Raw genomic sequence first — 15,904 nt, forward strand, 5'->3', positions numbered from 1 at the left:
ATACTTTATAGCATCTTTTGGCGAATTTTGATGGCAGTAATCTGAAACGGACAAGTTAAAAACTTTTGCGAAGCTGTTTTTTAATAGCTAATAAGATAACACCAAGTGATGTATTTTCTTTTTAAAGCCGTTAATTAAAGTTAAATTTTGAAATATGTAACCACAAATTTACCACCAGACGGGAAAAAGAAACAAAAATCATGGCCGAGAAGAAACTAATTGTTTCTTAAGAAAAATGCTCGAGTAGTAATTTCCTAAGATATTTTCTCAACAAAGTGAAGCTATATATTTGTTCCTTTAAATACCACATTTTTCTTCTATTTGTTTACATTTTTTCCAAAGTTTCCATCCGTTTCATAATACTGTACGCAAGAAAATATATAGGACGTGAGAATAAGAATTATCTTCACGAAAACAGACGTATTCTATCATATACGAAGCGGGAAAAAATGGTGTTCTTTTACTTTTTCTGTGAGCCCTCAAACTGTAAGTATTTCAAGTCTGAAAAAGACCACGAGGGGGGGAGGAAACCTGCAGTTTCCGTCATGAAATATTCCAGAAAAAGTAAACAAGTATATAAATGTTTTCAGTTCTAACATTATATGTCTTTTCCAGAAACAACTCTATTTTATTTCTACCGGCTTTTCATATTTATGCATTTGCCGTTCGTAAAAGATAGCGCAGATGTTTTCACGCCAAATATTTTCCTGTATCAATGTTTTGAAATTGAATTTTTAGGAAAAGAAAAACCAAACCCACACAGAATTTTTTTTTTCTCTCTACAGAAGGCCAAAGTTGGTTTTAAATGATGCAATAGAAGGATTTATTCTCCATTATGATAAATGTGTGTGGTTATTTTGACCAGATGTGTGAAATGCGTCGATGAATGGTGTCCAATCGTGTCCTCACGATCAACGTGCAAATTCTTGGGAAAAAAATAAATTGTGAAACGACGTTTGAACTCGACCCATGTTTACTCTATGGAGGTTATTTTTCTAAAGTACAAAGTAAAACGTCTTTTTTTTACATATAATAATTTTATTATGTAAGAGGCAATTATTATTTGTCAGTAAAAGAGAGGATGACACCATGTAAAGGGTGTCCGTTAAGAGAAGTTTTACTGTATTTTGTAGACGTGTTTCAATGGAGGATACACATTCGAGTTTCTGGCTGAACTTAACAAAGGGATCCAACCAGGTGATAAAAAAATATAATTAATATCTGCACATTTATGTTTCTGGCATAAAGGGCATGATATCTTATTATTTATTGTCGTCCAAGTTTTCTGTTAGATGACGTACAACAAAGCAAAGGTTAATAGTAGAAATTTTGATAGAAGGGATAGAAATTGGTAACGTGTATTGCGAAAAAAATTGACAGGGTGTCCTGTAAATCTTTATTCGCCCAAGTCCGCCGTAGAGGTAGACTATCAATTTAAAAATTTTTCAAAAATTATCCTGGGCCGGTTTTCAGAGTGAAAACACAGTGCGCCACACAAAATAAGAAATCTAAATTTTGGTACGGCCCCCCTGTCCTCTAACTTCCAATTAGAAAGTTGTTGTCCTGTCTTTTCTGCGTCCAAAAAAAAGAGATCCTTCCTATGTTTTTAACTGCAATATTCGCAGAGATATTCCAATTCAAATATCGGAGAAAAGTTGTAAAAAGTCAGCATGAATGAGGTAAAGAGAGGTGCGTTGTTCCTTCATAACTTTTCTCTAATTTTTTAATGCAAATATCTTTGCGAATATTGCGATTAAAAACATAGATTTTTTTCTGTTGGCTTCAGGAGATACAGGGCAACCACTTTCTAATTGGAATTTGGAGGACAAGGAGACCGTATAAAAATGTATATATTTTTTTGTTTTGTGATACACTGTATTTCCACTCTCAAAACTGATAAAAGTAATTTTTAAACGCCTTTTCAGAATTTTTTAAATTATAACCATACCTCTATGACGGACAGTTGATGAGATACAGGCCGAATTAGGATTTACAGGACACCCTGTATAATGAGTGTCGTTGATGTTTCTACAAAATAAATTCATTCAGTGCACAATACGATCGGCAACGAGAGTTGTCGTTATGTGTGTATTGCTCGGTATTTGGCGGCTGTGTTCACGGTTTTTTCATTCCGCTATGCAATTTCTTCGCAAATTTCTCAAGCGTGTTATGTTTCAAAACCTTGTCAGTGAACGGCCAAATGAAAACGGAGCCACGAATTACAAGAGAACTCAACAAACTACAGTTAGACCTGTTTTAAAAGTAACAAAATACGGTATTTCTCTTTTGTGATAAAAAGGCACTTACAAGATTCATTGAAAGACTGGCTATTTGGGGAGATCAAGATTACAAGGAAGAATCCCATCCCCCCCCCCCCCATGGGGATTCGAACCCAGGTCTCTCGCTTGCCGGACGAGTGCTCTACGATCTAAGGTATGGAAGCATATATTTATATATATATATAGGCTGCAAGGTTGGAACGTTGCGTCTGTTCTATAGCTTACATGGCAGAGCACTCGTCCGGAAAGCGAGAGGCCGGGGTTCAGTCCCCGTGGGAGCAGTGATGAACTTTCTTCCTTGTAATCTTCATCTCCGCAAGTGACCAGTCTTTCAATAAATCTGGTATTAACAAGTGGATAGGACATTCCTATATGTAGTCCAAAATTGTGGTACATGAACAAGGGTTTATTGCAAAAACAAGTCGAATAGATACTGTTTTCAGCTCCTTTCGATAATGAAAAATAATTTATGTTGATTGATTTCCTGTTGCGGTCAAGATGACCACTATCCGTGGTTCTCGGTAGTTCGAAATTCCCGTCGTTTTTAAGATTCATGTTTTGAGAAAATCCATACGTAAATATAATTTATAAAGGCATATGCATGATTTTTTTTTCACAGACTGATATTCATAAACTTCACAGAAAAAAAATAAAAATCTCAAAAACGGTCCACTGTGACCCACCTTCGCTTACGTCAGAGATCTTCAGTGTTTTTCCCATTCGCGAGCACTGACTGTACCCATAATGAAAAGAAGAGCACCCTTACGGCAAGTTTAACATACGAATGCATTAAAGGGCGATGATTTCAATCCTTGAATGCAATTCTTCCAAGGTGTTTTTAATTGAAACGTCGATCAAGTGCTCGCGAGCACGAAATCAGACACGAGCATAGAACACTCTAGGTACTTCAGGGACGTTAGGCAGGCATCTTAACGGGTTGAATATGCCTGCCCTACGTATTCCGTAGACCGATCTCATTATAAGTAGACTACATGTACTGATATTTCTTGAAGGGTTTGGTGCACGCAAATTTTTCAAAACAAAAACACATTTTTGAATTTTTCAATTTCCAAATACTATGAAATTGTCTGCGTCCAACTTTGTTCAAGATTGTGTTCTACGTGCACTAAAAATATTTTTAAAATATTTTAATATAAACTGTTGGCAAGCATTATACATGATGATAATGTTTTCCACCAAAATGCTCTTATCTCAAAACTAAGTTTTTTGTCACATAAGGAACATTTTCTCAAACACCACTCTTTCAAATGACTTGAAACTTTGAGTGTCTCTCAACACTATGGTATTATATACTTTAACAAGAGGATTTTTATATTAAAATTATTTAAAAAAATTTTATCACCCAAAATATGGGTAAAAATTGGTAAAATGCATGTTGTTAAAGTTAAAATTCAAGAAAAAAAAAAAGCAACAACTAAAATCTTAAAAGCTCGAGTTAAATGGTATAAAAGTATTCATAGTATTTGAGGGAAAAAAATTGAGTGTCTAAAGGGGATAGAACATTTTTAAATGCTCCTTAAAGGAAAGAGATTTAGCCCATAGGAAAGCCAAGATTGTGGCCCAACCACCACTTAAACAAGATACCTTTCTTGTTCATCTTGGAAAAAAAGAAGAATCTATATGATAACATTTCTTCGGAGAAACAAAGGAAAACGCACACAACAAGAGTTTTTCTTAAATATTCATAAGCTTTCGGAACTGAATAAAACATTTTTTTTCTCTCTGGTTTTTTGACGGCAATTCCCTTGATACTGGATCTAGTCAAGATTAACTTGTGCTTCTGCAGACACCATACATTATACATGCTCGAAACATACCTTTCAGCATTATTCCAACAGACGGTAAAACGTAAACCTCACGAAAGTATTTTGTTATGAAACGAGTAATGCTAAAATCCCTCATATATATTTATATAATTCTCTGATAATCGTAAATGTTTGGAATACATGCAATCCGTACTTAATTACAATATGCGAAAGAATTATGACAACACCATTTGATTCACCTTAAAAAATATGACTTTTTATTATTATCAAAAGAAATTGCTATGATTCTTATGGGATGATTTATTAGCTGGGCTGGGAATCGATTGAAATTTTTAACTGGTTAATCAAAAAAAATTTGATTGATTAATCGAATTTTAATCGAATAGTTTTCAAATGCTATTCATTCATAGCGAGCGGTGTCGGTATCAATTTTAATGCTTTGAAAAATAATTCTATTCATTTCACGCATCTATCCACTGAATGAATGTGAACATATATAGAAATAGATTGAGAGATAAAATCTGCGTAATCTTGAAGATATTAAGTATCATCCCCCCTTTGCCAGAAACATGTTGAATTTTTACTCTACTTCACGTTAATCTGTGGACGTTTTTCTCCTAAAATGTTTTGTAAAATGTGTTTCAGTAGGGGATACATATTTGTGCGTTGCGTTTCTGGAAAAACTTAGGTAGGAAAATAAGTGATCCATTCAGAGAAACCTTTCTCTGGCATAAGAGGGACGATAAGCTGAGCTGAACTGGACATAAAAAGGTTTCTAACAGCTGGCTGATGCGAACATATATTTTTGGAGAGAGCTTGAGAGCATGCTTGCCATATCCTGGAATTTCGTAGCTTGGATCTTGTCGTTTTTTTGTAAATCAGTAATTTCATAAATCATCGCTAGTTTTCGTTGAATCGACTTGTGTTTGTCTCATGTCGGAAAATTTGACCACGATATTGACTCAAATATTTTTAAATACACTTTTGTGGAATGTTTCGTATAAGAACATAATTTATGACATTTAATTGTTTTGATCAAATAAATCAAGTTTATAATTAAACTTTTAATACAAAATTTAATCGAATTTTGAACGGATTGATTAAGTCGATTACCTCAATTTAAATTTTTAGCTGCGATCAACCATTGATCGATTAACCGAACCGATTAATCGATTAATTGGACCAGTCCTGTTTATTATTGACAGAATTATTAGGTCTAAAGACTGACCAAACTTACCAAGAACACTATAAATATACATAAATCAGGCATTTTTGAAGAACGGAACTCTCTGCTAATCAGGTAGGTTTCGAATATGTCACAAAAGCAACGTTAAGTAACATACTTTCGTTCATATCTATCGGAAAACTCAAGAGTAAGATAACAACACTGTGAATTCAGAAAAAGGGGGACACCAACTACTTTTTCTAGCGATACCCGAGTTCCTGCTAGTGATTGTCAGATTTTCATTTAAGCTGCTGTCAGACGTTTCATGAGCACTGACAGGCTATCGGTCGTTCGAACATGACGATGACTACTTTGATCCAATCATTTTAAGAATGAAAAAAAGAAAATATATATATTATTGGATTTTCCTTTTTTTTTGTTTGTTTAATAAGTAATCGGGTTTCTGATGCGCAATAACATCTAGTTTTAAGCTTCATCAAGTTCTTATTGAAACGTATAAAAACACCAGAAACTTAGGTAAGAAAATTGGGTACAAGGACAAAGAAAATCGATAGGCACTGTAAGCGGAAGGATTTAATTAACGAATTAATAAAGTAACAACGCATCAAATATTGGTAATCTATTTTTTTTTAATGCCAATTTTCCTATGTAAAAAAGAATGAAACCTGATCAATGGTCGTGACAACTACACGATAAATCCTTTTTTTTGTTATCAATACAGGGTGATTCTAAAAATTCATGGAACACACTTTAAGACAGGCATCTTCAACCTGTAGCTCGTGAGCGAAACGATGCTCCCTGAAGCACCTAGAGTGCTTCGATGCGATACTCATTTTCGATTTCGTGCTCGCGAGCACTTGATCAACGTTCCAATCAAACACCTTGTACAAATTACATTCAAGGACTGAAATCATCCCGATTGCATGCATTTGTACGACAAACTTGGCGTAAGGGTGCTCTTTTTTGATGATGGGTACATGCAGTGCTCGTGACTAGAAAACGTTTGAAGACCTCTGATTTAAGAGGTAATACTTATTTTTTTTTTGCATAAGTAAATATGACACTCATCCATAAGGTAATGGCCCCCAGCAGGCAAAATAAAAAACTCCCTTTCTTACAGAGATGACTTGGCACGGTATTGTTCTACAAGCAAATCAAATCAAATCAATTAAATGGTTGTGCAACGCATTAATAAGAGCATTGTGAGATATAAAATAAAGATCAAATATCACCAACGATAATAAAGATGCGAAGAGTGAGACTATTTTGCAGAATTTTAAAAACCGCAAACACACATGTGTCAGGTTGGGTGCACTTTATCATGGCAACAAAATCGCTTTCACATTTTAAGTAGGGTAAACATTTCTGTCTGAAGGGTCTGTATAGAGGATACAGAAAAAAGAAAGACGGGTTTCCATGTTTCCATTGGCTGAACTTACAGAACGAACTTGGTTCACAGCTATTGACCTTAAGAGATAATATAAGACTCCTAAAAAATCAAGCATTTTTGGACATAGAATGTGCAGTCGACTCGCAATAACACACCATCACCTCCTACAGATAGAAGGCCTCTGCAAGCTGCTCGTGACGTCAGCAAGTAGTCGATTTTCCCTCAGAATATTCAGGGGGAAAAATTCCCTGTTCGTGTGAGTATCATCGTTGTGCGGAAAAGAAATGATCGGGCTAAGAATTGGCGATTTCTATGCCCCACATCCAATCACCATGCTGTATTTGTGAGCCAACCAGGAAGATTCTACGCCATAATAAGAAGAAACGAAATAGGATGCTATAGTTCAAAATGTGGCAAACGTGCCAGGTAGTCTTAATGACGTTAGTGCGGAAGTGAACCCGTGCGGAGGGGAGTTACTACCTTAGTAAATTGCCCATGGCGATAGACTCGGTTTGAAAGAAATTTAAAAAAAATGAAAGGTTCGTAAAATACGGGACAACAACTGTTTTTTTCCATATTATTCGGCTCTTAGGAGGAGTGATCGCCCCCTGTCTGGAGACTTGCTGTGACAAGCGGTACAATGACTTGTGGTAGATTTTGCGTTACCCAGGTTGCACCATAAGGAAACCTACCACATGATTAACCCCCCCCTGCGACCTCGAATGATTGATAACACATATCGCAGCAAATACGTCGGCAAAATGCATTTTCTTTCGGGGAAGTGTTCTGTTGTGCACTCATTAAAACACTCTACAGCCCTTGCTATCACGAATCGACCACGCAATATATGATATGAGACCTAGGTGATATGAGACTCGTGGTTAAAGGTAGGAAACCTTAGGTGTCTCATACAGAACCTCCTAGAGATAGAAGGCCTCCGCAGTCTGCTTGTGACGTCAGAAAGTAGTCCATTTTCCCTCAGAATATTCAGGGAAAAAAATTCCTTGCTCGTGCCAGTATCATTCTGTGAGGAAAAGAAAAGATCGGGCTCAGAATTGGCGATTTCTATGTCTCACATCCAATACTATGCGGTATTTGTGAGCCAATCAGGAAGATTCTATGCCAAAATAAAAAAGAAACGAAACAGGATGACGTGTTTTAAAATGTGGCAAACTTGCTAGGTATTCCGAATGACGTTTATGGGAAACAGTGCAGGTGGCTTCTACCTCTTGGAGGTGTTGTCTCATATCATCTCTTAAAGTTTGCCCCATGAATTCAGAATCGACCTGTAGAAGAGTCAGACAAACCTTTCTTCAATTAGTTCAAGTTTTAAGATAAATGGGAAATAGATAACGAATGTTAAAAGAAAATGTGGCGCTATCTGTCATGACTAAATTTGACTCGGTTCTTGAAAAACAAAAACCTTTTTCCTCCCTCCATTTTCAGTTGAATGATAAAATAAGAGGAAAAAAATGCATCCAAAATCGATCCGTGTTTAGAGAAAGTTATCCTCCATGGTTATCAATATTGTGTGCGTTCTATTTTTTCTTCATTTCTGTATAAAGAACCTTCCATTTGACCGACCCACTTTTCGGTAAATATACCGAAAAACTGGATACATATTTATGAGGTGAATATTTTTTGACGGGAGAGACTTATATCGCAAACTGTGCATCAAAATATATCTCTCGTCTTGAGAAACTGTCGGGGGTAAATATCAGGCCTATGCAGTCCATAATAAATATCCGTGGAGATATATACGTATGTGTACTTAAGAGCCGCCTCCCACTTTCTGACGCACTAAATCTTTTTCCCCCTTAGATTTTGCAAATTCTTTGATAAGGAAAGAAAATTCTATAAATTTTTCACAGAAACTGCAGGAGCATTTACATCGTTAAGATTATTTTTAGGTCGTAAATCCTAATTGGACGATAATTATTACGTTTTAACTCTTAGAAAAATCCAGTTTAAATATCGGGGGAAATGATTCCATAGAAAAAAAAGGTATTCCAAATTCTTCCTCTGAATCATTATCAGCACATATACTGCATACCGGTTGTGATTTCTTTAACTCTTTAAAGCCGGGTTTTCCTAGGAACCGGTTTCTACAGCGCCCGCAGTGTGAAAACGCTGAATGGTAAAAAAAACCCTGAATTTCCGGTTTCTAACCAATCAGCGTTTTCACGCTGTACATGGCGCAGAAATTCTACTCCTAGGAAAAACCCGGCTTAAGCGGTTTTTAAAACTTTCCTGATCGTCATTATAACTGTCTCATTTGAAATTGCGAAACCTTCACAAATTGCCACCTATTTTCAATAAGAACTGTTGTTTTTTTCCCCCCGATTGCGAGCTGATAACTGCTTCTACCTGCCCCACCCCCCCCTCTCCAACAAGAAAATTTCCTCCGTCTATCAATTGTACAGTCGAATCCCGTTATAACGAACGCCAACCGACCGCTGAACTCACTTCGCCATAACGAAATTTCGTTATAAAGGAATTCCAGATTTATGCGTTGTTCCTACGTAAGCTTATCTGGGGGATTAGAAAAGTGTTCGTTAAAACGAGATTTTCGTTATATCGGTATTCGTTAAAAAGGGATTCGAGTGTATTTCCCTCGTTATGATACACAAAAACCTGCCATGACGTGTTTGGGTTTTTAGGACGAGAAATACTTGTTTTGAAAAAAAAATCTTGTTGTGTATTATTTATACTGAGCAAATATTTCTTAACAGTCCTGAAAGGGACACACACACACTCTCACAGTCTATTTTTCTTGCCCCTTCTCTTATCTAAACCTGAACAAGAGCTGACTCTGCCCACTGGCAGTTGATTGATTGGAGGGGGAAGGATGGAAAACATACTGTAGAAACAACTTTAGTGTGTTTTTAGAAGCCGAGATATATTTCGGGGTGACTGTAATAAAGCAGATCGAGTTTGACGAAGTATCTCAAGATTGCCGCTGAAAGGGTTAAGGGGTCCGGTCGAGCTTTGGCTGTGATGGAGGGGGGGGGGGGGATCCAATTTAATGAAATTTAAAATTTAGTTTCAGAATTAAAAAATAAATTAATTAAGACTGCGTCAATGAAATCCCAATATTTTGTTTCATTTCATGAACTTGTCCTGATGATGAGTGATAGAGGACTTCCAGCAACGATGAAAATGCAGAAGAAATAACTATTTGTATATGTATATGTTACTGCCAAAGCTCGGAACTAGCCACTTCGCAAAGTGGCAGGTGATCTCTGAACAAAGTCTGATAACAAAAGACATGATTCATCGTCAAGTTGGCGTATTTCATCGCGATTATTTTATGTCCACGATGATTTTATGTCCTAACCCAGCCCCTTGCTCTTTAGGTTACTCTTTTCGTGGCTCACCGACCTGGTCCCTTGTTCTTTAGGTACGTTGTTTTTGGTCACTCACATGCTCGCGCACTGTTTTGGTCATTCACGGGCTTGCAAACTCTCTAGGTCACTCGTTTGGTTGTTCGTATGCTCACAACTGTAGGCCATTCGTTTGGTCACTCTCCAACCTAGGTCTTTGCACTCTGGGAAGAGGTGGATTTACAGTGTTACAAATTTCGGTGCTCTTCTCCCCCGTACTAATTGTCTTGACCACTCATTTCTCAAATTTGCAGCCATGGGATAAATCTCCGTAAATACGCCACTGCACATGGCATCATGCTTTTGAGTCATACGTTTCCGATACAGATGTTGAGAAAAGACTGAGCTGGTCGTGGGAGACAGTAATACCAGAAACAAGAATGTGGGGCAAGTGTGCATTTTGATGCTCTAATCCAGTGAAATTTCTGGAATGCTCAAATGAAGGCAAATTAAGAATTCGGCCTGGAGCGACTTACTTGTTCGGTCCTTGGAGAGCCAGAAACGCCCATTTAAAAATAATTTTTAAAATAAAAGTCGCCTTCCTCTTTACAGAATAAGTGTCAGTAATGATGACTCAAAGATGAATAACAACAGCTGTAATGCCAATCGAGAAATTTGGCATATTTGTCAACAGTAAAATGATTTTAGATCAAAAAACAGGATGATATTATTAAAAAACGGGACGGATGATCACGCATATTCCGATTGGTAAGCATGTGTATGCCCTGTTTTTTTCAGCAAAAAAATCAGTTTTTTTTTCAGGGTCCCCTATTGTAAAGCCCTGTCAGCCTCCCGCAAAAATCTTCTTCTGGGCCGGTAGCTAAGCTAGATCTTCCCATGTCCATAGGGATTATTATTTGGATTATGTCGCAACAGTCAAAATGAAAACGTTGTTGAGCGTCAGAATCACACAACAAATGAAACGCGTTTCAACAGTCATTTCTTCGACGGACAGAGAGGACCATGGAAGCTATGGGATTCACGCTCCTAGTAAGTGCTGGTTATTTTTCGAAGTTACATATTTAACGCCCCGGATGCTTCCGCAGTGGTGCCGCCGATGCTCTCGCTGACACGTTTAATCCCAGTGAAGCTTACAACCACCAAGGCTTGATCCCACCTTGCCAAACAAGTGGTGGTGGGATGAGGTGGTGTAAAATGGAACTATTTTATTGTTCCGATTGGGATATGGAACTCTTGGAGAGTTCTGGACACTTCCGAGGATAGAGAGGCTCATCGGATAGCACCCGCTGCGTGCAACTCAGCAAGTCAGGCTTAAAGGTAACTTCTAAATAGAAATATTTAACAATGGTAACCGAGTATATCCTCCAAACTTTGGTTTGCTTCCGATGGAAAGCCTTCGATTGACGTGGACTGATCCGAACACGTCCCCGGAAAGCCGAGGGGTGGCGAAGGTGCGACGCATAACGCGATTCCCTCTGTTTTTATGCGGATCTCGGACTTTCGGATGAATGTGAGTAGCTTCTTTGTTGTGGGGATACTCGGCACCACGTTAATAGTAAATGATAAATTATCATTGGTGGTTTGTTTTCGATGCCCCCATTTTCCACATTTAAAAAAAAAAGTGATGAGTCACCAAGTGAGGGAACGTCGGGTCAGTTATACCAATACCCATCTTAGATGGTTGAGGGTATTGGGCGTACTCACAACCACATCATTCGAATGCTCTGGTTGGGGTCTTGCCACGTGTGGTTCTCGGAAACGGGGGTGACTCTCTGGGCAATTCCCCTCGCAAATATAGATTTCTTTTCCACACTCCTATTGCAAGAGATCATATAGCACAGTGGTTCTCAACCTGGGATCATATAGGATATTATTAGGGGGGGGGGGATGGGTAATCATAAGATGGAAAGGGGAACGACGACAAGTGATGAAAGGGGGGGGGATAATTTATTAATTTGATAATATGTTCACTCAATTCGTTCTTGGGATGATTGTGCCATAATCTAGTATCCAACAACTTTCATCGTACTTTTTCTTAAACGTATCAATTGTGTTAGAATTCATGACTCCCGGAGGCAAGTTATTCCATTTATTAACAACCCTATTAAGGGTCATTCAAGTATTACATAAGCAGATTTTCAGATATTTTTGACCCCCTCCCCCTTGTCAGCAAAACACTGACTCCCCCCTTCCCCCCCCCCCCGTCAGCAAAATTTCGTCAGAAGCTTAGAATATTCCATATCTTCATAAAGGGGTGGCTGATGACTAAGCAACCTTCAAACCCCCCCCCCTCCCCCGTTGTCATCAAAAATCAGCAAATCTGAAACCCCCTCCACCCCACGATGCTGACGTACTACTTGAATGATACCTAAGGAAAAAATTCTGTGCAACATCAACCTGGAATTGTCCTTTATTAAACGATACAGACGTCCCCTTGTGGTAACAGTTGATTGAAAATTTCAAACACTTCGATCATATCCCCGCTCTTGACATTTGTGTTCTTTCAATGCAACATATTAAGAAATCACGTCTTTCTTCATAGCTAAAGCCTTGTGTGCGAACTATAGCAAGAGTAAGCTCAGCTCTTTAGGACCGGATTTGAACCCAATTCTCTGAGAATTCGACATTGCTGACCCAACGCTTTACCCGATCTCGCCACCACGGTACACTATCGACTGTATCTTTCTTGGAATCAAAAATATTCTAATACCGAAACACCGGAAGATTTTCATAAATTTCTCTGGAGCGGAATCTGTCGGTATTGAGTGGAAATAAAAAAACACAAATCATTGTCTCACAACAGGTGATACAGCAAGAAGAAATTCGAACGTCCTTTCGAAAATTTACACAGTCGTTCAATGTCTACGTGCGCCAATAAACATGTCGAGGTGGGGTATTGGAGTTGTAACACGTTGCAATGAGCTTGAGCCAGGCATGAGTGCAGAACAAACTTTGCTTTCACACCTAACACAGCATTGGAAAAGAAAAAAAAAAGACTTCGTTCGGGAATGTTATATGAAAAAAGTCCAATTTCCATTTACGAGCAAATCTGGAGAAAATTCGCAAGATCAGCTCGAATCACGAAAGAATTCACTGTTCTTATGTTACTTGTTTTTTCTACTTAATGATTATTCATGCTTTTCAGTAGAATTTATGGTCCGTGAATCAGTCAGTAATCAATCAGTCAATACATTTTATTCTTAAAAAAAATATCATACAATAAACATGGGGGAAAAATTGTCAAGAAGCCTACTTGGCTTCGTCAGACTAGACATGACCCGGGATGTAAGCCTTTTACCCGTGTGGGTTGAATCATGCTACCTGGCTCATACTGGCAATCACAACATTATAGAGTAGATATTCACAGAAAATTCAGCATAATTATAACAAATAATAGTAACGATTAAATATAATAAATGAAAACGGAGGGGAGAACACAAAATATTGTGCTTATAGTTCACGGTTAATCAGATAAAAAATATTACGATACATAAATATTAAATTCGCGTTATTATTCTTCTTTCCGATTAACTAAAAGCTCACACAAGCGAAGATTTTTCAAATTTATTCCGGCTGAAATTTCAGATGTTTCGCCAATATTTTGGTTTGATTGTCTGTCTATGCGTTGCGAATTTTTTGTAACGCAACATATTTCATTTTACCATGACAATATTAGATATTCAACCCCTTGCGAATTACGGCCTGGTGAATATGAGTTGTCATACGGGGTTTCCCAAAGGGTTTAATTTCTTACAAAAATAATAAAAATAAAAAGAAACGGAAAAAATATCTTACCCAGGAAGCCCCATTAACATTCCGCGAGTAGAAATTTATTGCATCAAATTAAAACATACATAAAATATTCATATGTCAATCATCTGAAACGCTGACAAAATGAATAAAAATATCTTCAAAAATAATAATAAATTGTAAAAAGATCATCCTCTTTCAAAAATATTTTCCACGTAAATTTATACATACAGTATTCTACTTTTAATATAGTTGTGTTATTATTACTTTTTAGCATTTATTTTTAACTATACATATTTAGCTATATTTTCCTTGCATTCACTGGCTGATAAATGCCGGTGCAAATCAGTCCAGCTTCTTATATTTCAATATAAATTTTCAATAACCTAATATGTTGATATTTATGCACACTAAAAAATCTTATACAGTCGAATCCCGTTATAACGAACTCCAAGAGACGGGAGAAATCACTTCGCTATAACGAAATTTCGTTATAAAGGAATTCCAGGTTTTTGTATTGCTTCTATGTGAACTTATCTGGTGGATTAAAAAAGTGTTCGTTAAAACGAGATTTTCGCTATAACGGTATTCGTTAAAACAGGATTCGACTGTACTACAATTTATATACATTGTATGAAAAAGATATATGCTTGTGATATATATTATTTGTGAGACACGTCCCACGCACACGCCCACCAACATACACCGCACATTGCTGATGATTGATGTACTTACGTTTTTCTTGTTTGCTGGATCTGCGTGTGAACTATATGTATGCATACAAGTATTCACATACACTCCCAATGTTATTTTGAATTCAAAAGTCAACAATTTATTCAGCTGCTGTGTAATGATAAACTACCGTTCTCATATACACCGATGGTTGGCACAATATGTAAGCTCCGTGATGGCATCGCGCGGTGCACATCTTTACTTTATGTCACTGCTCAACGGAAACCTTTTTTTCTCCTCAAGTTCCCAAATTTTTTTTTTACGGTTTTAGGGTGTATTGGAGCTGCTGATTTTAAAACTGATGTTGGTTTTGCCGAATTGGCTCTAATGTTTGAGATAATGCATATTCTCAACATTTCAATACAGCCTGTAGCCATTAATTTTGCGTAGAATTTTTAATTTCAATTTTTTTATTTATTTTCGTTTTTTATTCAATATATTATTACATTAATATTATCATCACCAGACATCAGTAGTTTTTATGTATTGATGTTGAGTTTATTATTGATTTACATTTCGCACAGGTTCAATGTGATTTATATTACTATCAAAAGTAAAATAGAATAACTCTGCTTTTGGGCTATGTTTCAGACTTCAATTACATCTATTCCAATCTATACTTTCTTATTGAGACATAAATAATCACAAAATATTATGAAATCGTTCCACCTTAGTTTCCTTAAATTTCTCTTACAGGCATTTTTTTCCGCGAAATGTTTCTCAAAATATCAAGAGGAATAATTATTCCTTTCCCGAAGACATGTAAAGAAAGTGACAAGTACATTAGCAAGTTCCTGAAAACCCCTTCGGCAAAACTTTGATAAGTTTCACTCTTCCGACTAGGAATTTCTGTACGAAAAACAGAACAGGATGACTCGTATTCAAATAAACTGTACGTATCACGATACGCACACATATAACAAATTCGAATTCAGATCACAAAAACAGATGACGTATTCAGCCCTGAACTTTCATATTTACGTCTAAGAGAAATTCTTACTTTCAAAACATGGGAAACATAATCGAAACAAAATAGGACATCCGGACTTGAAAAGAAACTGGATAAAGACAGGATCTGGTAGACCAAGGGCGTAGCGGAGGGGGGGGGGGAGAGGACTTGGGGGGTCTGGTCCCCCCCCCCCGAAATGTGAGAAAATGACCGAAAAAAGGGAAAAAGATGGCCAAATCCATTGTTCTGTCACTTTGGTCCCCCCCCGAACGAAATTTCTGGCTACGCCCCTGTGGTAGACTCCTCTTTCCTTTTTTCCCTTGATGCCATATGTGATGCCTTTCAATGATGTGTAGCATCGATACATTGCAATCTACCGTATCGTGAAACATTTTTGCATCGATACTGTTCTGAAGGTAAACAATTTAACTAATTGGAAGGTTTTTGATAGCTGGCTGATGCGTAGATGAATTTAGAAAAGAATTAG

This window comes from Pholcus phalangioides, unplaced genomic scaffold (assembly GCF_987345545.1).
Source record: "Pholcus phalangioides strain wild (caught in Gottingen) unplaced genomic scaffold, Ppha-v1.0 ptg000003l_1, whole genome shotgun sequence".
Classification (NCBI taxonomy): domain Eukaryota; kingdom Metazoa; phylum Arthropoda; class Arachnida; order Araneae; family Pholcidae; genus Pholcus; species Pholcus phalangioides.